The 24751-nt window shown below is 42.5% G+C and overlaps 2 non-coding genes across 2 annotated transcripts; both read left to right on the forward strand.

Moving 5' to 3' along the window:
- The first annotated feature begins 1524 nt into the window (after window positions 1-1524).
- On the forward strand, window positions 1525-1599 carry Trnas-uga (transfer RNA serine (anticodon UGA)). Its single transcript has one exon. It is a non-coding gene; the product is annotated as a tRNA-Ser (tRNA).
- Window positions 1600-2127: 528 nt separating this feature from the next.
- On the forward strand, window positions 2128-2204 carry Trnas-uga (transfer RNA serine (anticodon UGA)). The gene has a single exon. It is a non-coding gene; the product is annotated as a tRNA-Ser (tRNA).
- Window positions 2205-24751: the final 22547 nt, after the last annotated feature.

Below are 24751 nucleotides of genomic sequence, written 5' to 3' on the forward strand. Positions count from 1 at the left end.
CTTATTTACACATTGTTCTAAAAGATCACAATCAGACAATACGGCTGGAGCCCTAGTTAAAGAAAACTTGAGATGTTTTCTGGGTTGAAGGCCCAAAATCACCCCCAAAACAAGAACGCCTGCCCGCATCTCGTGGTCGTGCGGTAGCGTTCTCGCTTCCCACGCCCGGGTTCCCGGGTTCGATTCCCGGCGGGGTCAGGGATTTTCTCTGCCTCGTGATGGCTGGGTGTTGTGTGCTGTCCTTAGGTTAGTTAGGTTTAAGTAGTTCTAAGTTCTAGGGGACTTATGACCACAGCAGTTGAGTCCCATAGTGCTCAGAGCCATTTGAACCAAGAACGGCTGAAGGCCTGGCTTAAATCAAAACAATTTAAAATATAAGGCACTTTTTTATACAGAAACATGCAATTGAAAACCATTAGCGGCTGAATTTCAACGCTACACGTCTGAAGGACAATTGCAATTAAAACACATTAATAAACAATTTTTCCTAACCAATAAATTTCTTTTTAAACTTACAACAGAACGGCCGAAAGCCTAAATAAAGAAATATTAACTTATTGCACGGATGAAGGCCACAAACAAATTTGAAACAACGGCTGAAGGCCTGAACAACAAGTGAGACAAACAATTTAAAATAAACCCGTTCATTCTTATAAAAAAAAATTTCTTTAAAGAATACACACGGCTGAAGGCCTTATTAAAAGGGGTTCACGTAAATCTTCGGCTGAAGGCCACACGTAACACATCGAACAACTAACGGCTTAGGGAGTGGATTACAAACAATTTCAGATAGAAAAAATTAATTTAACACTGCTGAAAGTCTTTATGTAACATTGAAAAAGAACTGAATTAATACACAGCTGAAGATCTCGCACAATACTTGAAACTAAAATGAGAAGCACAATCTAAAACAAACAGAACAAGTGGTGCTCAGAAGTTTTCCAAGGGTCGGCCTGAGAAGGTAGCTCAAACTTAGGTGAGGTGAGGCAGGCAGCCAAGAACTGAAGTTAAATAATCGGATGGCAATCCAAACTAGAGACGGCCCAAGGACCGACCAACAATTTAACCAATTCCCTTCCGTCCGACCAACGGCACAACGATAGAAAATATCGGTCGAGGACGAGGATAACGAACAGCACGATGTCTTCAGAAACTGGTGTCTAAAGGGAGCCAAGGGAATAATAACCATTCTAAGCAAAACATGAACCAAAGAACTTAAAAGGCTGTCGAACTACACGCTATGCCGCACCGCATCAACGTGACGAGGAAAGGCACACTGCAGGAAAACTACGTTAACGACCAGGGCAGGTAACTTGGGCGTTAACGGCCACAGGGCAGAAAATACCGTTGGTGCACTTCACTGGCAAGTCACAGTCAATTTAATAATTAATCACAACATAGGAAGACGGCTACAAGATTTCGCCGACTCCAACACAACATACGTTACTTCCTGGCAGCTTAAAACTATGTGCCCGACCGAGACTCGAACTCGGGACCTTTACTGTGAATGCCGGGCGTGAGTCGTGCTTCGGTAGCTCAGTTGGTAGAGCACTTGCCCGTGAAAGGCAAAGGTCCCGAGTTCGAGTCTCGGTCGGGCACACAGTTTTAATCTGCCAGGAAGTTTCATATCAGCGCACACTCCGCTGCAGAGTGAAAATCTCATTCTGGAAACATCCCCCAGGCTGTGGCTAAGCCATGTCTCCGCAAAATCCTTTCTTTCAGGAGTGCTAGTTCTGCAAGGTTCGCAGGAGAGCTTCTGTAAAGTTTGGAAGGTAGGAGACGAGGTACTGGCAGAAGTAAAGCTGTGAGTGCCGGGCGTGAGTCGTGCTTCGGTAGCTCAGTTGGTACAGCACTTGCCCGCGAAAGGCAAGGGTCCCGAGTTTGAGTCTCGGTCGGGCACACAGTTTTAATCTGCCAGGAAGTTTCATATCAGCGCACACTCTGCTGCAGAGTGAAAATCTCATTCTGGAAACATCCCCTAGGCTGTGGCTAAGCCATGTCTCCGCAAAATCCTTTCATTCAGGAGTGCTAGTTCTGCAAGGTTCGCAGAAGAGCTTCTGTAAAGTTTGGAAGGTAGGAGACGAAATACTGGCAGAAGTAAAGCTGTGAGTGCCGGGAGTGAGTCGTGCTTCGGTAGCTCAGTTGGTAGAGCACTTGCCCGTGAAAGGCAAAGGTCCCGAGTTCGAGTCTCGGTCGGGCACGCAGTTTTAATCTGCCAGGAAGTTTCATATCAGCGCACACTCCGCTGCAGAGTGAAAATCTCATTCTGGAAACATCCCCCAGGCTGTGGCTAAGCCATGTCTCATCAATATCCTTTCTTTCAGGAGTGCTAGTTCTGCAAGGTTCGCAGGAGAGCTTCTGTAAAGTTTGGAAGGTAGGAGACGAGGTACTGGCAGAAGTAAAGCTGTGAGTGCCGGGCGTGAGTCGTACTTCGGTAGCTCAGTTGGTAGAGCACTTGCCCGCGAAAGGCAAAGGTCCCGAGTTCGAGTCTCGGTCGGGCACACAGTTTTAATCTGCCAGGAAGTTTCATATCAGCGCACACTCCGCTGCAGAGTGAAAATCTCATTCTGGACAACATACGTTGCTGCTAGCCCGAATGGCCCAGGGAGCAACAAACTGCAAATGAACGAAAAAATGTCAGAATAGTTGAGGTTTCATAACAGGTTAACTGATCACTCAACTTCAGCGTCCAGGTCCGGTGGCTAACGAACTTTGTCGCTCTCGCAGCTGGCGCCCCACGATCCGACAGCGCGTGCATGCCGCCAGCAGTCCCGGAGACTCCTCGCCACGGAGACTTCCTCGCTGCCCTGTCCCAACCAACTGACCACCACACACACCACCACCACCCGGAAATACTAGCGGTCACACCAAAGATAGTACGACACTACTAGTATCGATAAGCGCTGCTGCTGCCACTCAAGGAGGCAAGCGAGCAACTTCGTTACGCCAGTAAGTAAGGAAGAAACAAGACGTCACTCGATGCGACAAAATGCCAAAAAACAAACGGCATGAACGCGAGCCGCACACGGCTCAGAGAGATTGCGTTTTAATGCTCACTTCAAGAAAGATGTAGCTGGAAGTGTTGCGTGCAAAGAGCGGAGTGACTGTTCTACCAACTGTGACGTTTTCGAAGTAATTCAGTTACATGGAAATGAAAAACTTTAGTTATGGTGTTACATACAGAAATAGAAGCTCCTGCATCACATTGCTAAACACAGACGTTTCTCGGTCCCTTCTGTTTAGTGTGAGTCGTAACGTTACTATGTATTTAGAACCAAGTCATTTTGTCATGTGAGACTACTTTTACTTGAAATAAAATGCCATCATTTCATTAGCGATAAGATGAATTTGCTCCATGTGCATTATCAAGCATCATTACTCAAAATCTGTGGAACACGTCATGATCCACGAAGGCACGTGTAAAGACCAACATGTAAACGTATTTCTAATAAGAATTAAGGGCAATTATAGCAGATAAGTGTCACAGATGTGGAATTCTATATGTGGAATGAAAAAACAGTCTCATTCAGGAAAAGGAAATTTCTACAAAAAGTGTGAAGTGGCTGTAAATCCGTGCCTAAAAAACTCTCGTGATTACTTCTCAGTTGTCAGTTCTCACATCTTTTGTTCTAAAGCTGCGACTGCTTAGCGTGACATAATATTGTTGTTGTGGTCTTCAGTCTGAAGACTGGTCTGATGCGCATCTCCATGCTATTCCTTCCTGTGCAAGCCTCTTAATCTCCAAATAATTAATTCATTTGAATATACTTACAGCATGCATCCCTTAGCAGTATAAGTTGCTCAAATTACCCTTAACGTCTCAATATTCGTAGAAAATTGAAAATTTCAGAGACTGCCTGTTACATTTCGTCAAAAGCTGACGATATCTGTGTATTTTTAACGTCGTACAATTAGATTTATGCGCACCCCAAGGGAATGCTACAGCTCATTACTATTCACAGCTATTCAAAAGTGTGCTAAACTTAAGGACGAAAGAAACTTCCGTATGACGTGTCACTGTCAGACGGTATTAGCTCGATGAATCTTGGGCCATAGATAGAAAGAAAAGTCATACGGCACAAGGCAACTGAAAGAAATGCAGAGTTAGATGAACTTGAATGACACTTTCATTCAATGATAATAATTGCACTGGAGCACCGCGATTCATCGTGATCCCCTGGAACACGGTTCTCAGTAGTATGTGTCATGACCATGAACGGCAATGCATGATCTGCAACATGCTCTCAAGATGGACACAGGGCCCGTAAAGATTCTGTCCCTCCACCAGCGCGATTAACAACTGCTGAATGGTTATTGACGCATTTGGAGGGGCTGCAGCTCATCTCCCCAGTTCGTCTCACATGTGTTCGATGGGAGGAAGGGGCAGGCAGTTCGTTCAACCAATATAATCTCGTTCCAGGAGCTCCTCCACCGAAGCAGTTCGTTTCCGTTGGTGGGCATTGTCATACGTATAAATGAAGTATGAGCAGAATGTACCGCTGAAAGGACGAACGTTAGGAAGGAGTTAAGTGTTACAAAACCGTTGACCAGTCAGTGAGTGTGTCGTGTTCAAAGATTTGGACGTCAATGTGCCAGTACAACATTATACCACCCTACATCATAAGTCGTGGATCATGTTCCGTAACGCGGTCAAGATGTGGGAACAGGTAATGAATCCTGGCACGTTGTCGAACATGATGGTTTTGGTGGTCCAGGTGTTACGGTGTGGGGAAGCGTAAAACTACATGGACGTACTGACCTCCAGTTCTTTGAACATGGTGCACTAAGTAGCCGACGTTCTTGTGGCACCGTACTCCTTCAAAATGGTTCAAATGGCTCTGAGCACTATGGGACTTAACTTCTAAGGTCATCAGTCCCCTAGAACATGGAACTAATTAAACCTAACTAACCTAAGGCCATCACACACATCCATGCCCGAGGCACGATTCGAACCTGCGACCGTAGCGGTCGCGCAGTTCAAGACTGAAGCGCCTAGAACCGCTCGGCCACCCCGGCCGGCCGTACTCCTTCGCCAAGAGCTTCTGTTCGGGGGTGCATTTGGCTTGATGCACGACCGCGTAGAACGGCGCATGTGGAGAGGCTCTTGGAAGGTGAGGGTATTCGGCGGATTTTCTGGTCTTCCCTTTTCCCCGATTGAAATGCTATCGAGTACGTGAGAGATGCATTGGAGAGACCTATTGTAGCACGTCACAATGGGAATTGTCAACTGCGGTGGTGGAAGATTTGGATACCCCACCACTGGAGCTCATTGTCAACCTTGTGGCCAGTATGGGAGCACGATGCAGAGGTTGCAGTGCCGTCTGTGATGAACACTCACCCTATTAGGAACCATATCCCACCTTTACTAACGTCCGCGGTGTCATCACATGAGGTGACTTGAGTGTGATTTGACTAAAATTGTCACACCTGTTCATCTAATTGGGTATTTCTTTCAGATGCCTTCTGTACTGTAATGTAGCACTTCTTGCTGTCTGTGGTCTAAGTTTCTTCGACGTGTATTACTAGGCATCATGCGAAAGATGCTTTCGTCCATAAGTTGTGCACCCCAGTGTATAAATGACTCAGTGGTTAACTTCGGAATCTCCATGAGACAATTGCCGGATCATTGTCTAGAGTATTGAGATGCCGTAAAGCTGGAAAGTGTGGGAAATGCAGGGTTTAAAATGAGGCATAGGGGGAACATAGTATAAAGTTCTATAGCATAATTTACGTCGGCACAGAGAAACACACTCCAAACAACGATCTATAATATGTGTGCAACGTAATTAAACGCAAAAAGTTATATTGCGTGGCTTTCTGATTTGAGTGCTTCACATCTCTCTCTATCTCTCTCTCTCTGATTATCAAATTAATCAAAATATTTCCCCCAGTAACATGAAATCTTAAAAACAATGATATCAGGTTACTATCTACTTGAATGGTAGCCCACACTAAGGATCACGAAAATGTTAATTTCTAACCATGACAAATTTGGATAGTGATTGATAACCTTAACCAGCATACACCGAGTAACGTTAGTTAGGGTTGGTAAAGTGGAGGAAGTCGGTGAGGTATTCCCGCGACTTTCCTTTTTATGAAATGAATGGATAACTTAGTGTAATAAATTAATACTGTTGTGGCGTAACAAGCTAGCTACGCCACACTGAGAAGTAGCCGAAAGGGCACGCGTCAACTCACGCCGTCTTGCGTTAAGTCTGAAACAGGATACTTATGAATGCTATAAAGAAAAGAACGGAGCTTAGGTTTACTTAACTTTAATTTCCTTGTGGTACATATCTCTTGATAATACAAGTGAGACTCTCTCCAGATATGGTTAATGGCGCCTTGCTAGGTCGTAGCCATGGACTTAGCTGAATTCTATTCTAACTGTCTCTCGGCAAATGAGAGAAAGGCTTCGTACGTGTAGTCGCTAGCAATGTCGTCCGTACAACTGGGCGAGTGCTAGTACGTCTCTCGAGACCTGCCGTGTGGTGGCGCTCGGTCTACGATCCTGACAGTGGCGACACGCGGGTCCGACATGTACTAATGGACCGCGGCCGATTTAAGCTACCACCTAGCAAGTGTGGTGTCTGGCGGTGACACCACAAATACAATAGTGAAAGTGGTTGAACCTCATTGATTAGTGGCCCCTAAACTTGCAAGTCGAGTGGCTCTCACAGTTGAAAACAGCTCATCTTTAGACGTGAACAAACTCCTTTGTGAAATTACTCTGCCTAAGCCGTTAGGATCTCACCTGAACTCAACACAAGCTCCAAGATAAAACAGGCAGTGTGCCGTCCCAGAAGGAATCTCGAAAGGACAGCTGCCTGCTCCGAAACCTGCCCAAGTAGGCTCCCGTAGCTGTTGTTTTTACTCGATGACACTGCTGCCCGAAGACCTTGTGATGGCAGTGGGCAAGGACTTCATTCTCCGGTTCCCAGGGCCGTAGCATCTTTACTGCACACTGCCCACAGGCGAAGAGTCCTTTATGTTCGCTCCGTAAAAATTTCCGCATTACTCCAAGAGGAGTAGTCAGTAAAACATGTTAGAGCAAGAATGCGAGTGTAGTTCCGCATTTCCGCGCTAATTTCGCGAGTTATAGCATCAGAAAATCCCTCTCCATACAATTCTGAATCGTCACTTCTAACATGGCATAGGTCGCAGACTGTGTCAACCGTATTCTTTCAGAGGGACGCTGGCGGGACCCGATGCTATCCTAAAAATTCTTCCAGACGATCGTTCTCTAGGCGGACGCCACAGAGCTCCGACAGCATTCTGACCTGCATTCACTTTTCTTTCAACAGTTTTTTTTTTTCTCGTGAGCAGTCACCCAGCTAAGAGGACAGGACGTGGCGTCGCCGTTTCACTTCAGGAATGTTCGCCCTGTGATCAGGCCATAAAGTTTCGCTGGTGACGCTCTGCCGGCGTCCCAGGCTCCGTTTGACAAAATCTGCCAACACAACAATGAAGAGTATTTAGATCGAAAAAAAGATCCGCTTGAGTGGTGGCACGAGCGTCGTCGGTTATATCCTCATGTATATGCATGTGTGTTAAAGAGATTTTGCATAGTAGCGACATCAGTGGCCTGCGAACGCGTTTTTTCGGTGAGGGGACAAATCCTTAATGAACGAAGAACACTGTCATCAACGAACAAAGTTTCCATATTAATGTTTTTACATAATAATATGTAAATTTTTGTACTATTTCATTTGAAAGTTAGAAGACTGATTATTTAAAGAAAGATAATGCAAAGCACAAAAGTATGCTTTAGAATACGATCTCACTCAGGGGTCACAGTTATTTTTTCTATGTCTAATTGTTTGGTAACAAATTATAAGTGTTACTGCTTCTTCTGTTAATGATAAAGGTATTATTATTTGTGCCATATAGTACTTAAGGGGCTCCGGAAAGGCTCAAAATCATGAAAAGTTCAATTTTTACTTTTTTGCGTTTTCTGAATCTGCAGACTATTACCTTTTAATAGATATATAATTTATTCAATTCCGAAGACTACAACTATTTTTAAAAAAAATTTTTGAAATGTGTTCTACATGGACGTGACCCACTGTGGCGCTGTTAAACTGCTGTCAAATGGTGTTATTATTAACGTCCGTGTTCATCAGGTACATTTTAGTGATGTGAGATAAAGTATGTGTTGTGGCTAACCTTGTCTTCAGAGACTTAGCAGCACCTGAACTGTTGAAAAAGTGTATTCACGGAAAAACTCAAAACCCCAATGAAAGTCTAAATAGTGTTATATGGTCGAGAATCCCCAAGACTGTATTTGTTGGAATAGAAACACTTCACTTTGGTGTGTATGATGCTGTTGCGACTTTCAATGATGGCAACATTTTAAGGTGCAAGGTATTTAGAAATATGGGAATGAAGATAGGTTCTAACATGGTACGAGCGATGCTTGCTTTAGACAAGGAACGCCTTCGGGCTGCAGACAGGGCTGTAAAGAGTCTAGAAATACAAGCAAGAGTAAACAGGAGGAGGAAGAAGAGGAAGCTGGAGGAGGAGTTTGCAGAGGATAAAGATAATCGATCCTATGGACCTGGAATGCACTAAAATGTTAAACCAATCTTTGTCGCTCGATTCCCAAAACTTTTATTTTCTCATACTAATTACATGTTTTCTAAGGATCTTCCAAACATATTTGTTTCAAACTTTCAGTAAATGTTACACAGTACCTTCCGCATAATTTAACACAGCCTTTTTCCAAAAAACTGTATATTTTTGAATATATAAATAAAAAATTGCAAAAAAATATTGTGAATTTTCATTACAATTGAAAAAAAATCATCTTTAATAACTGAACTAAAATTTTGTAAAATCCCTGTGTTAAGTTGTTGCCCATATTCCAATAAATAATCTGTAAAAAGTTCAACTTCCTACCTCAAATACTTGGTGAGGAAAGATGTAATTTATAAGCGTTATTTTAACATTGCAAGTATAGGGCGTTCCGGAACCCCTTAGCCTGTACCTAAAGCAGAAATATTTTTTGTTGGTTATTTCCAAAACTTTAAAAAAGTCAATTATTTATGAAAGTGTATTTTTATTCACAAAAAACGCATTTAGCATACTCTGTAAGTAATATTCCTACAACGAACTAATAAATAAATAAATATATATATTTTAAAATTAAAATACTACTAGTGCACTGTACGTAAAGTCAAGTAGTTGACTACCCCATTTTACCCATTTGTGTAAATAACTGGTTTATTTGCCCTTGCGAAGTCTAATTACTCGACATAAAACCGTAATAATACAGGCATTGGCAACACTGGTCATTATTTAAAAGACTAGCATAACGAATAAAAGAGCGTGTGCAGTATCCGTAGCAAAGCGAGCGAACTGTCTTTCTGGAAATCGAGATGGGAGCTAACGAACTAAAAGAGCGACCTACTTCGCGACGAAACCGCGAACTAAACTGAACGTTCCCAGTCGCGAACTATTATGCGCAAGACTACTTCCAGCTGACCGCGCAGTGTGTTGCTGTCAGTGGAGGCCACAGTCCTCTCACATAGAGGCACGCCACCTTGGCTCGCTTGGCATCACACTTCTCTAGTGCCACGTACCAAAAAATCTGAACACATCTCAAAAAGGATATTTTAGAACAGTGGATTTACAATATTCTTTCGGTATTTCTACCCCACACCAAAGTACTATTTTACAAAAGTAATACGTTTATGATTTTTAATTACATCACATGAAACTATTGCATACTGCACGATTACATAAGCAAACTTATTAAAATTCTTTCTTTAGTTTCCTTACTGCTATGTTGCTCTCAGTGGACTCATACGTGGTGTGTATATTTGTTGCACTCGAGCTCACCAGTCACGCGTCGTGTCCTATTTACTTCCTCAAATACTCGGACTGCATGCCATAGATGTAACACCTCCCTACTGACGATCTATCTCTATTTTGCAGTTACGATTACCCTTCAACAAGTTACAAAACTTTTCTAATATTTAATCATTCTCATGCAGTGGTTTAGGGATTAAAATAATGACAGGGATCCCTAAGCTATAGTCGTTCGGTCTGCGGTCGGAACGAAAAAATCTATGAACATTTTTTTTTAAATGAAGCTGACTCTAACAAGGCACTTTACAGAAGTATGCCTTGGCTCTCACTGCTGCTGAAAACCTATGAATAAATTTTCTTTTTGATGAAACAAACAGAAAACAAAACACTCTTTAAAGTAATGGCCTAGAGCTCGCCGGTTTTCAAATATTATTTTAATGTTACGGCTGCCGCTGTTATAGCATAACGCAGATAGTGTCTCCTCCAGGATACCACGCATTGTCAGGTACTGGCATTGACTGACTATTTCTCCTCCCTCTGACAATTTCTGTCATCTGTATCTATCGTCTCCCTTACGTCTGCTCCTTGCTGAAACTTAAGGGTAAACATTAAATGTACACGCTCTTCATCATGGTTTAAGATATTATGCACTACAGTTCCTTGAGATATTCTCCCCGATGTTAATATATTTCCATCTCAACTAACTGTGTCGTTATTTTTAAATCTGCTGCTTGGTCAACTGCCTCCTTCGATGTATCTAATCGTCATGTGATTATGACGTGCACTCTGCGTGCAACATACGTGAGCCTTCTCAAATAATCGGAAATCGAACACCTTTTCCAGGTCCGGTGACATGGGGCCTACACCAACGAGAACACGCCATATGATCGTACTATAACGTCGGAGTTACTTCAACGAAAACGGATCTACTGCGGACACAGAGCGGCCCTTCACTCGAAAACAACGTCTCAGACGCATCTTTGGCGTCAACACTGTCAAACAGGAACGAAAGAGACTCAAAACGTTCAGACAAACAAACTGACATGACCCATTACTACCAATGGAACACCACCTTACCTTGGCGAAATAGCTGATCAAGACTTTAATCTCACCTACACACAGTTCTTCGAAACGAAAAGACCAGCCCTGGGAACCGGAGAATGAAGTCCTTGCCCACTGCCATCATAAGGTCTTCGGCCAGCAGTGTCATCGAGAAAAAACAACAGCTACGGGAGCCTACTTGGGCAGGTTTCGGAGCAGGCAGCTGTCCTTTCGAGATTCGTTCTGGGACGGCACACTGCCGGTTTTACTTTCAAGCACCAGGATAACATTCACAGAAATACTATACGCTCTAGCAGGTGACGTAACTCGTGATAATACCAAAGGGACCCGCAATTAGGCGACCAAACCTTATTACCTATGTAATATTCATATTGACAGGTATGTACACTAAACGACTAAGAATCTTGATACTAATTATTTCATACAGGATTGTCTTCTAGTAACGTCTGACCTGAATCCTCGTACTCTAACATATTTACTGGCCTCTTTCCGAACGGTGTTGCGGATTAATTATGAGCCGGTTCGGCAGTGACAACTAGTCAATTGTATGTCGAGTTAGCCCTGCGGTGTTCCTCCGTTGGGTTTGGAGGTCGTACTTTAACAATTTTGATCGCCCGTCGTTTCCTATCCGGTTCGCGCCAGTTTCTTTCGAAACGTCATTGATTGCTGTTTCCTGCCAAATTATTCCAAATCTGCCTCCTGTCAGCTGATGGGATGTCCCCGGATTGACTGCCGTAATCGTGACCTCCTGAATTCCCATTCTCATAATTGTACCTTCTGTCGTTACTTTTATTTGGCTGTTCCCTAAGATTTCCTCCATTTCCTCTTCTTCTTTCTTGTGCATTATGTGCTTCATACGCGAAATCAAGATGCGTGAGTGTACTCTTAAACGCTTCAGTGTACTAGTCACATGTACACGCCAACACTTGCTGGCATTGAAACGGCAATTTCATGTAACAGAAACGTACCAGTTCACTTTCACTCAATGGTGCGTCGATACATTGGTTTTTCGTAATGAACGATTCTCAAATAATTTCACAGCGCTCTTGAAACCCCATGATAAAGTCTCTGCAAAATATTATCTCCTGATTTATAGTTTCCTGTGGCTCTTTAGACCAGTAATTAGCGAGGAAAGCGTTTCTAAATTCGTGGTGCTTACTGAAATTTGTAGCACTCGCGCGCATCTTCTCAGCGACCGAAACTTTCATGTGTCCGCAGCTTTATTCTGGTTTGGACTGCACCGTCCAAGATAGCGACAAAGATCGGTCGCAGTTAGTTATCTGAAGACTGGCATGCAATGAGCTCCCCGTCTCTCGGCACGTCTGGAAATTTTTGACGGACAAAGAACGTTAGCGGTCAAAACAAAAGTCTTCGTTCACATTTATTCGTTCTCGTTTTATTGGACACGCATTTCTTCTCTACTATGAGGTAATCACATTTTGTGACATGCTTTCACTCCTGCCATCACAATTCTCTCGATAAATATGGGAATTATATCTTCCCAGTGGGATGCAGTTATGCACAGACGCGGCATCCGTGTCCCACGTCAGAATATACTTGTTCCTACTTCCGTACATCTCGTTCGTACTTCTCCTCCCTGTTGATGTCTACCACATCTGATTTTTAATGCTCTTGACACGTTCCTGTGTTGATCTGATATCTTCGAGAATCTCAAAGAGCCGAGCACTATTCCCCATCTGTTCTCCCTTTAATTGTGTCAGATTTTCCCATTCCCGTTCCAAAAATTCTGTCCTTCCGTAATTCCATGAAATATTTTTCTCTATGTTCATCCTCTGGAGTTGAAACTCCTTCTGTTTTTTTGTGTTTGGAGTTAAAATTGTTGTATGTAAGGTCCGTCAGTTATGCAGAACACCGTTTTCGCCAAGTTCCAAAACATGTTTCAGCACCTCTGTGCCATCTTCAGTGGGTTTCTGTTTTATTTGATCTGTAATGTGAATATTTCTACTAAATGATTACAAGATTACGGAGATATTTAGTTCGAACAACAATTAGATTCTTTTAGTTAATAACTTTACATTAGGTTTGCATGGTTTTTCAGGACGACTAGCGTATTATTTCTTACAGGTAGATTGTCATCTACAACCAAATGATGTTCATGAGAAATTTTGTTGGGAGTTAACCTATCATTTTATGCATTAAACGCAATTTAGTTTGTCGGAAAATTTTTCTCTGTTTCGTGTACGATCTTCTTTCCATGCCATGGAGAATCGGTAAAACCTTTTTCGTTTGTGTCACAGCACACCTGGTTACTTCAGCCTGTCTCTTCGCTACAACTGCTTCCTTCTTGCGCCTACTACTTCTATTCTAGCTAATGTTTCTTCACCTCGACCGCTACAGCTTTCGAGTAGGACGAAATCTTTATTTCCACGATCTCACCCGTAGTCTTGTCAATATTTTCTTTCATCGAATCTTTAAATTTCTTCCTTTCTTCTTCAGGTTTAGTATTTCTTTTTCCTCTTTCTTCCTATTTTAGTCCCCAGTTAATAACAAATGCAGAACTGTATCTAACTTCCTGTTACTATCTTTACCCACAACTGGTGTCCAAGCACGGGAACTTCGCGCACAGCGTCTTTGCAATGGCAAAACCGATCTACTACAGTCTTCGTCGGAAACATTTATGGTATCAACTACTGCATCTACATGCATGGAAGCTACAGCTTCGTCATCGATACTCGCACCCATCTCCTTCACCGGTATTTCTCCCTCTGAATCAGACCTATTCAATACGTCACCCCGACAGCTTGGCCATTCCGATCGGAAATTACTTTCATCCTCAATTATGTTTAACCTGCTGATGAAATCTTCATCCATTTCGAGAACGACTCTCTTCTCGTGGCACTACATAGTATTTTAGGTAAAGGTATTAAATCTGTAGTGGAAGTGAATGAAAGTTGCATGGAGACAACCGCGGACTACTGTGATAACAGCACTGGCCAGCAGTCACGTTATGTCGACATGTAGAACACAATAACAGATGCACAGCAGAGTTGCGGAGCGAGTATAGTTGAGGGCAAGCGGTCAACTGCCATGCACTGCAAAGAACGATGTAGTTAGCGGATCGTTCCCACAGCACTCGAGCACGTCTCTTTGTTATGGACGACACGACTAGGCACCAGGTTTTAGAGCAACGAATAAGCAATAACGAAGTGTAAACGAGGCTGAGTTTGAGGACGGGATCGGACTTGGTCACCACTGTATAACGGCACCACGACGCTGGAGCACCGCCGGACCGCGAGACGACAGCGCCAGCAGCAGCCTCCGGTTCAAGACCAAGCTGCGTCTGCCGCCACATTGGATCCTTCGAGGTAGTTGGTGCCACAGCCAGCCTGCCTGTTGTTTGTTCCTGATGAGGCCCAGCGAGGGACCTTCTGAAACCAAGATGATCTTTCACTGAGCCTAAAAGAGCTCTGAGGTTTGTTGGCAGACAGGAGATGCAGTTAACTTTATGTTTCTCCGATAATCTTCCTATTTTCGAAGAAACATTGCTGACGTATGGGAAGATGACCATTTCTCTTTGTTCGCACTTCGTCTAACACACAGCACGCATAAGGCACAGCAAATTCCCATTCAGGATGTCCATATTCTAAAAATATGGTATGGAGGTGGTGTAGCTCATCAGATAATTTGAATCTGATATGGCCCATTCTCTGTTGATCAGTCTCCTAAGCACGCCACTCTGTTGTGCAGGATGGTGATAGCTGGTGGAATTTACTATAAGTCCGCGTGTGTGTAGGTGTAATTTGTCAGCCGGCCGCGGTGGTCTAGCGGTTCTAGGCGCTCAGTCTGGAACCACGCGATTGCTACGGTCGCAGGTTCGAATCCTGCCTCGGGCATGGATGTGTGTGATGTCCTTAGGTTAGTTAGGTTTAAGTAGTTCTAAGTTCTAGGGGACTGATGACCACAGATGTTGAGTGCCATAGTGCTCAGAGCCATTGGAACCATTTTTTTTGTAATTTGTCATCCTCTTTTCTCTGCACCAACAGAACCAGGAATGATAGTTCACAATGTTTCTCCATCATAAAAGTGATTTTTGAATGAGGAGAATTTAGGTGTTGCAAAACTGAATCCTTGTGAATCTTAGGCAATCTGTATAGTCTGGGAGGAGCAGGTGCTTGTGTATGAAGTCTGTTGTCCTCATCATCAGAAATCATGCTGTTCTTGAGAAGATCTAAAGTTCTCTGTTGTATTGTGATCATTGGATCCTTGCTTAGACGGTGATGTGCACACTCATCTAATAACTTAAGACTTGTACAGTCAGATATTCTCATTATTTTCGATGCAGTCTCACTTTTCACTCGAGTGCCTTGGCAAGAATCGCTGTTGCTCAGTGGCGAGAAGCTGGAAAGTGAACTTGTTCCGTCCGCCGTCTGTTCGAAGGGCGCGGACGGAGACCAGCGCACAGCTGCCTCCGCCACCAGAGAGAGAAGACCATCGTGGGTGGCGTCTGGCGCATCTGACTCTGATCTTGCGTTCGCCGCTGGGCTAGAGTCATGACGCTGTATCGCCTGGCGCTGTCCTAGCAGCCGACGCCAGCCGTACTGTTCAGAGCCCACGAGGAGAGACGTAATAAACTTATACTGTTAAGTTGCCCACAGCGTTACCACTGCATCCCCACCACCTACGGCATCAACACTCACTCAGCGCCCCCTACAGAGGTGGTCCATACAGAGTGATGTCAGGAGGGCCGACGTCACAGCTATCAACAGCGGAAGTTGTCCCAAGTGTAACGTGCTGCGAATACATAGAATGGTAGATCCCTCATCATTTAGCTACAAAATAGCAGGTCAGCAACTGGAAGCAGTTAATTCCATAAATTATCTGGGAGTACGCACTAGGAGTGATTTAAAATGGAATGATCATATAAAGGTGATCGTCGGCAAAGCAGATGCCAGACTGAGATTCATTGGAAGAATCCTAAGGAAATGCAATCCGAAAACAAAGGAAGTATGTTACAGTACGCTTGTTCGCCCACTGCTTGAATACTGCTCAGCAGTGTGGGATCCGTACCAGAGAGGGTTGATAGAAGAGATAGAGAAGATCCAACGGAGAGCAGCGCGCTTCGTTACAGGATCATTTAGTAATCACGAAAGCGTTCCGGAGATGATAGACGAACTCCAGTGGAAGACTTTGCAGTAGAGACGCTCATTAGCTCGGTACGGTCTTTTGTTGAAGTTTCGAGAACATAGCTTCACCAAAAAGTCAAGCAGTATATTGCTCCCTCCTACGTATATCTCGCGAAGAGACCACGAGGATAAAATCGGAGAGATCAGAGCCCACACAGAAGCATATCGACAATCCTTCTTTCCACGAACAATACGAGACTGGAATAGAAGGGAGAACCGATAGAGGTACTCAAGGTACCCGCCGCCATACACCTTCAGGTGGCTTGCGGAGTATGGATGTAGATGTAGACGTAGAACCCCACTGTACCTCGTTCCTGTCTCAGCCTGCAGTGTCGTCATTGACGTGAGACCATTTTCTTCTTTTAAGGTGGTAATTATGTGTCATAGTTTAGAGGTCGTGATTATACGGAAGTTGCATGTACGAAACCAGAAAAACTTGCGGATCTGTCGCATTTTAGAGGTAATGATAAAGATGAATGGTTAGTGTCTGTACTTGGCACTCAGTGTAATTTACGGCGGCGCTCTGCACCTTGTGCTGAATCAGTTGCGGAAATGTTTTACATGTAACCGTTTTGGTCACGGAGCTAGGCAACGTGGAGAGTCTAGGTGGCTCATCATTAGAGGAAAACCTCTTCGGGACTAACTGCTCTGTGCATATAAATTTATCGTGGATAATGGATGCAGAGGCAAAGTCTCACCAGCGAAGAAGCGGTGCACTCATTAGTGGAACAGGTGGCTCAATTGAGAGCGGGTAATGTGGTTATGTTTAACGAACCAGCAGGAAAGAATCGCGACATAGAAGTGTTGAAGTTGCAAACTGTAGGAGTGGATCCGACTGTGAGCAATCTTGTTTCTCCTTTCTCTGATAGAGCGTCTGAGGATGTGTTGGCATTTATAGAGAATCTAAGTCCTCAGCTGATATAGGGACGGGTCAGATAAATAGCTGTTGTATACTGAAGTTTACCATTACCGGAAGAAGCAAAATTATTCGTAAGATGCACAGAAGCATTGCGAAACAGTTGAGACACGTGTTGGAACAACGATACAGGAAGCGTAATGGTGCACGATTTCTTAGTGAACAATTAGGGATGGTATCCAGCAGACATAATGAGGCAGTAGAAGGCTTCGCAGATACGAGGCCTGTTCAGAAAGTAAGCTCCGTTTGATTGCCAAATTGAAACCACAGTGAACATCAGAAATGTTTTACTTGTAACAATTAGATACACCTTTCAGCTACTTCTCTACGTAGTCGCCGTTCTGACTTAGACTTTTGTCATAGCGTTGTACCAACTTTTCAATAGCCTCATCATAGAAGGCAGCCGCCAGTGCTTTCCGCCAATTCTCCACGCTGGCCTACACCTCGTTGTCTGTGTCAAAATGTTGTCTTCAAAGACAGCGGTTCATGTGACCAGAGATGAAACTCAGGGGGAGACAATTGCGGACTGTATTGTGGGTAATCTAACATTTCCATTTGAAAACGATGCAGGAGCATCTTCATTGCCCCTGCAGAATGCGGCTGAGAATTGTCTTGAAGACGAAACAGCACGACAGTTATGTAATGTTAGCTGCATAGCTTCAGGCGAAATTTCTCACCAGGCCCTCGCACTTGGCGGCAGACACTATTTTCTAGACATCTTTACGCACTCACTGCGAGCTCAGAAATGAGAAGAGCGACGTGATGCTAACTGGGGTTATACTAGAGACACTACCCAACACATCTGTGCAAAGCTTTATCGGATTTCCATAGTCGTTTCCATTTCGCGACCGATCGCAGCTTACTTTCTGAACGCCCCTCGTAGAATTAGGAAAATGAACGCTAACACGTACAAGTTCTCATTAAACGAGGAAGTAAACAAAGTGGTGCTGCAAAACGCCGAGCAACGGGCGCTCGATGCTTTATTAAGGGGTTTGATACTAGAAATGTCTAGGAGAGTGCGCACAGGGGCGCCTAAGGATCTTCAAAAAATGGTTCAAATGGCTCTGAGCAGTATGGGACTTAACAGCTATGGTCATCAGTCCCCTAGAACTTAGAACTACTTAAACCTAACTAACCTAAGGACATCACACAACACCCAGTCATCACGAGGCAGAGAAAATCCCTGACCCCGCCGGGAATCGAACCCGGGAACCCGGGCGCGGGAAGCGAGAACGCTACCGCACGACCACGAGCTGCGGACTAAGGATCTTCATAAAGGGCTTAGGTTGGCTCTGGAATACAACGAAATTGATAGCTGGACAGGGGTAAGAGAGCGAAAACAAGATTTTAAATCGAATATTGTTTCAATTGCGATCGAACGGGGCTGGTACAAAGGCAATGATATCAGTTACGGAACCAACAGCACAACTGGAGTAAGAAGGCTCGTCAACAATCTGGTAAGAATGGCAGTAGAGTAGGATTTGGTCAATACAAGGTTATAGAGATAATGGTAGGGGTAGTATGTGGAATAGGAAGGGTCCGTTAAAGTTAGAAAGGAACCCCAGGGTTACCGACAGGAGTTACCCTTAGGAATAATTGGAGTCAGAACGAACGCAAAGGCGGAATGTGCAATAATGGATTTTGTGGATGGAAGAGAGTATAAAGTATTGTTGGACACAGGAAGGTATGTGTCAATGGCCTAGTGAAAATTATGGGTAGGACACAGAAGAACAAACCACGCTATAATTTACGTGGGGTTGGGGACAATAATGTACGACCAATGGGGTCAACAGTGATGAGTTTTTCAGTTGGGATTACCAATGTTAGTCAATGTGTGGAAATGGTGTCTCATGTATGCGAGGGGTACAGCATGATCCTAGCGTTAGATTTGCTGCATCAACATCATGCCGTAATTGACCTGCGACGACATGATAGTGGAACTGAGAGGGAAGACATTTGACTAGGAGAAACGGCTGTCAATGTTACTTTGTCTGGAAGAGTGTCTGGTACATAAGGCTGTACAGATAAATCGTGAGAAACGGCATTAAGACTTGATTCGCGTGATAGTGTGTCGAAAGGCACCGGAAAAACACAATGGGTGAATCTGGAACTGAGCTTACCAGGAGGTATGATATGCGTAATAGAACCACTGGAAGGTAGTGAAGTAATAGACACTGCGTGTTGTTTAGAGAAACATTGTACTGTATTTGGACAGTAAAGGGAGAGGCGAAAATTGGTATCCACTAATGTGTATAATTTTTGCGTTGAAGATGTAAAGTTGTTGAAGGGAACGTTATTAGCCACACTAGAGATATCGGATGAGGAAGATTACCACACAGGAGGTGTGAGTTATAAAAGGGCACAGGATGCTGCTAGGACTGCATTTTGTGAAAAGCTGAAACATTTGAAAGGAGTAGAAAGTTGACCGTTGGCGAATACCAGGATCAATTTTACCGAAAAGATCGTTGCCTGCCAATCCAGTAACACAACACAAGATTCCAACAGAAAACGAAGACCATACAGAATACCATGGTCATTGCAACCAGTTTTAGAAAAGTTCCTAGATCAACAATTAGCTTACGAAATAAAAGAAGAAAGTAATAGCGCCTAGGGGGGGGGGGGAGGTTTGAATTGCAGTCAGTCTAAGAATTCTTTGGAGAGTTTGCAGAAGTGTTAGTTGCTATTTGAATAGGAGGACTACAACAGATGCATAACCTGTTCCGAATATCGCGGAGACCGTAGATAACCTAGCCAAAAGGAAGTATTTCTCTTTGTGGGACTTAAAGAGCGGATACCATCAATTAGAAGTGGCTCCTGACGAAAGTCTTTTTCAGCAAATGGACGACACTAACTGTATAGGAGCATGCCTTGTGGGTTGAAAAATGTGCCGGCGACATTCCAACAGTTTTTGGGCGAGGTACTGAGAGAACTGAAATCATGCCAGTGCTTATATTTGGATGACACAATCGTCCATTCAAGGCATATGCAGGGACGTAGACAACGTCTAAAGGAAATATTCATCAGATGACTGACAGCAAGTCTCACACCCAATGCTGAAAAATGTCGCTTTGCGCAGGAGGAAGTTGGTCACGTCATAAGTAAGATTGTTTCAAAGACTGGTCAGAGGCTGGTGCAATCAGTGCAAGATTTTCCAGTACCACCAACTGCTAGGGAGTTAAAACTTTCCTCGGTGTCACGAATTATTATAGGAGTTTCATGAATGGATTTGCACATACTGCAAGGCGGTTTGCGAAATTGTTGAAGAAAGAGGTTAAGTTTACGTGGTTGGGGGAACGTCGTGGAGCATTTAACGAGTTAAATAATTGGTGTTCCAAGACTTTCAAAAAGAATTTATATCGTCACGTAATGCATCAAACTATACACTTGGCTGCATTTTGAGCCAGGAGGACGATGGCCCATATCATCCTGTTGCTCCCTTTGCATCAAAATAATTGAACGCCATAGAATGAAATTAATCTACAACGGAGAGAGATGCACACTATGATATAAGGACGAACGTACTTTCGATGTTATTTGTACTGGAGGAAGTGTAAGGTAATAGTGGACCATGCAACTTTAAAGTGGTTACTAGGCTTGAAGGACCCGTCTAGTATATTAAAGAGATGGGCATTTGAATATGAAGTAATCCACAAGCCGGGAAGGAAACAAGGAAATGCAGAGGGTTTAATCAGAAAGATAGCTGTAATACTAACACTGGGTCACGACCTTGCAGAATGTCGAATAGTACAGAACACCGACGAGGGAGGTAGGCAGTATACGAAACAGCAACTGTTTTACATGCAAGAAGGACTATTGTGCAGAGACACAAAATGAGGACCATATGTGGTGGTGCTAGCAGAGTTAAAATTGGGAGCGTTAGGTGAGATGAATGATCACATTTTGTCAGGCCATGGTAGATGCTGGCCGACGAATAGAAGGGTGGCAGAGAAATATTGCTGGAAAGGAAATAAGGATGATGTGGATCGCTACGTCAAAAATTATGTGGGTTATGCTCAGTGGACCATCTGAGTTGAAGGCAGGTAGTGTTATAAGGATTTCCAGAAGCAACAGAACCTTTTAGATTCAATGGGGGTAGTCGTGTTAGGACAATTCAAGCGAATAGCGGTGGTAATCGTTTTCATATTGCGTCGAGAAGGTGCCAATGCCGGAGCAACAGGCAATCCCACTTACAAAACCGTTAATTAATAGGTGGATATTGAATTTCAGAGTGCCACAGTCGATGGTAACGGACCAGGGGACGAATTTCATGTCAGACCTGATGAAGGAATTGTGTCAGTTGCTGAGAGTGAAGAAGGAAGGACTAGCCCAATACACATAGGCAACCTAACAGTACAGAGATAGCTCATAGACCAACTAATAAATGCTTAATAATAACATAAGTTTTTGAGTGGAGGCCGCCCTTAGCAAAACACTGCTTTGTTTTTGTCCCATACATGTTTCACTGCAGTTACAGCATCGTCAGTGTTTTTTATTATTGTTATGACTGTTAAACATAAGGAATGTTCTTTACTGTTCAAATACATACAAATATTAGTATCTAAATCGTAATTACAGGTTTCTGAGGAGCACATAAAATTGTGTACTCATACCTTCTTACCATATTGTAACCTCCCCACAAAAATTTTTTAATGTGACAAATTATTAGAAATGGAGCCAAGTGTAACCTTCCCGCAAAATATTAATGACAAAGACAATTAAACAAAAATTAGCAATCTGACCCAAGTATAAGCTCCCATAAAATAATGAAACATGATCCCATGACAATGAAAGTACAGTGATAATCAAAACTCAATTAAACCGAAACGTCGGTCTTTGGCCCTGTGCAAAAATCAGAATTATTTTCTTACCTCAGTATAACTGCATGTCAAAGTTCTGCTCTTATTGTTGGCCGCGTCTTGGAGGAAATGCATTGCAAGTATTTGTTTGAAATCTAACTGAAATTTTTGTTTGAAGGAAATGGAAGGAAATCGAATGATTCTTTTGTTAAAAATTGCTTTGAAATCAAAATTATTATTGGGGGCGATTCTTACACAAATTAGTTACAGTTTATTTACATCATTAGCTGATCGCAATGCTGCTTAATAATATACCTTGTCCTGAATCTCGACCATTGCTGTGCCGACGCCCGCCGACTGCTCTGGGCTACCACTACTGACAGACTCCTGTTCGCAACTGAACTCGGCTACTACAGCCGACAGACTGCTGTACTGCACTGCGCCTCGAGCGCAACTGCTCTGGTCAAAGATTCTACAATGCCTCATCATCGCTGCCAACGAGTACATACGCCTTTCATAACCCTCCACTGGGGGCGGGGGGGGGGGGGGGGGGGGGCAAAAATTTGGCAGCGATGGTGAGTCATTTGGATTTGCCAATCGCGGCAAAATTTTTCCTTTAATTAATTAACATTTACAATTTACAAAATATTTAGATGTAGTACATGAATTAAATGTTGTGCGCATGCACCGATTACAAAACATTACAGACAAGACAAACTAAAAGTACAATGAGTACAGAGCGTATCAGCAAATCAGAAAAATGTATATACAAATTATTTGATAAATAACAAAGTGCACACGCACTGTAAGATTCTGTAGCATTTTCAGACCAAATAAATAGAACGGCAAAATAGCATTTTGACAAGTGACATGATTGCACATGCACTGCAGTTCAGAACATATCAGCATATGGCGAAATGTATATATAATGAGTAACAAATGACATAAAACATATCACGAAATCATAAAAGGTATACAGAATAGGCACAAATCATATAGAAAAATGAGAAAAGTGCACAGGCACTGAAGTTCAGTAGAAAACACATAAGTGCACATGCACTGAAAACTTTTGAACATTTTCATAACAAATAAACGCAAGGGTAAAAAATCATCAAATCACAAAAAGTATATACAAGAGTGCACACATACTGCACTTCAGAACAAATCGAAAATGTCTTTAGTATTTTCACAACAAATAAACATAATGGCAAAATCATGTCGACAAGTGACATAAGTGTACTCGCACTGGAGTTCAACAAATCGAAAAGAAATGTATAGGCCATGAACATAAATGATGTTAGCTAAAATGATTTTCACTATTAGGATAGGAAAGGAAAGGATTGCATCATGGTTGTAGCACTTTAGTTTGCACACAGCTGCACTGAAAGTCCATATCTTTCCACAGAATCACAACACTAAGTGATTCAATCTGCAGTTCCGTTCCCAGAAGTATTTATCAGCGTATCAAGACACTGAAACGTCGTAGTAATATTCCATGCTATCATTTGGCAGTACACCAGGTACACCAAACAGTGGGACCATAATAACGTCTTCATCGCTTACGGTGGTGGACAGCATGTCGTGTCAACACCACGCTCTTAAGAGGCACACCAACGTAGAATTAGTGCAAAAACCAAATATAGTGCTCCATGATAATGAGGATGGACAAGACAAATGGATGTTACAATAATTTCAGGTAGTTAGGTCAGAAGGTGAAGGACATTAACTAACACACAAGTCTTGATTAGTGATTACATAAGTAGTTTGCGGCATCCATAGTCTAGTCATTGAACATTTCTGTACCATGTATTTTAGTATTACAGAATAATGTTCATAAAATTAAATTATTGCCATCATGGGTAGTCGTATTACAATAAACAGCGGCAATCTTTGTCCTGTTACAAACCATGTTTAGTATGACAGAATAATGTTCATCAGAAGTCTTAATTACATTAATTATTGGCACTCAGTGGCCATTTACTAAAATCATTATTGAAAACAAGAGCTAATTAATGGCATAATTAATAACATAATTTACATAGTTACATTAATTATGGGCACTCAGTGGCCAGCAAGTATTGAATAGAATAAAACATTGTTCATCATTCAGTATTATTCAGATCATTAAGAAGTCATTATTAAAAAAATCAGTTAATTACAATCATAGCATTAATAATCATGGGCATTATAAGTAGTCTCATTACAATAAACAGTGGCAGTTATTAGCCAGTTACTAAATTACAACCATAGCATTAATAATCATGGGTATAATAAGTAGTCTCATTACAATAAACAGTGGCAATTATTAGCCAGTTACAAAATTACAATCATAGCATTAATAATCATGGGCATAATAAGTAGTCTCATTACAATAAACAGTGGCAATTATTAGCCAGTTACAAAGCATTATATATTTTATATATATATATATATATATATATATATATATATATATATATATATATATATATATATATTTGGTATCATTAAGAAGTCATTATTCAAGTGACATACTATTCAGAGCTGATCAGTATTATTCAGAATTATCATAAACTAGTGACATTATATGGGACTGGTAATACATTTTGTTTTTTGTGCTAGCAATGCATTGCTTTGGGTAATTATAAGGGAAAGCAAGAAGAAATAAGAGAAAAAATTGCTTCTAGGTTGTTCCTATAAATGAAAAATGTGTAACTTCATTCGTCACGAGTCAGCTGTAGCAAGGTTATCACATTTATAAATGATAGACACTAATGGGTAAAAAAAAATTCAAGTACTAGAACAGGTATAATAAGTAACAAGTTTAGTAAGTATCATGAAAAGCTTCTCCTGGAAAAAATACAAAATGGATTATTGAGCTGAAAGAAGAAACGCAGACTATGCTGAAAAGCAGTGAACTTCGAATTAACAGGTAGTGAAATGTGTATAAAAAAATGTGTTCCATAGCTGTCCTTTCCAAAACCTTCAGTCATCCTACTATGCAATATAACACCTGCTGTCAAAGCAAACTGCAACAAATACTT

The sequence above is a fragment of the Schistocerca nitens genome, chromosome 7, assembly GCF_023898315.1.
Source record: "Schistocerca nitens isolate TAMUIC-IGC-003100 chromosome 7, iqSchNite1.1, whole genome shotgun sequence".
Taxonomy (NCBI): domain Eukaryota; kingdom Metazoa; phylum Arthropoda; class Insecta; order Orthoptera; family Acrididae; genus Schistocerca; species Schistocerca nitens.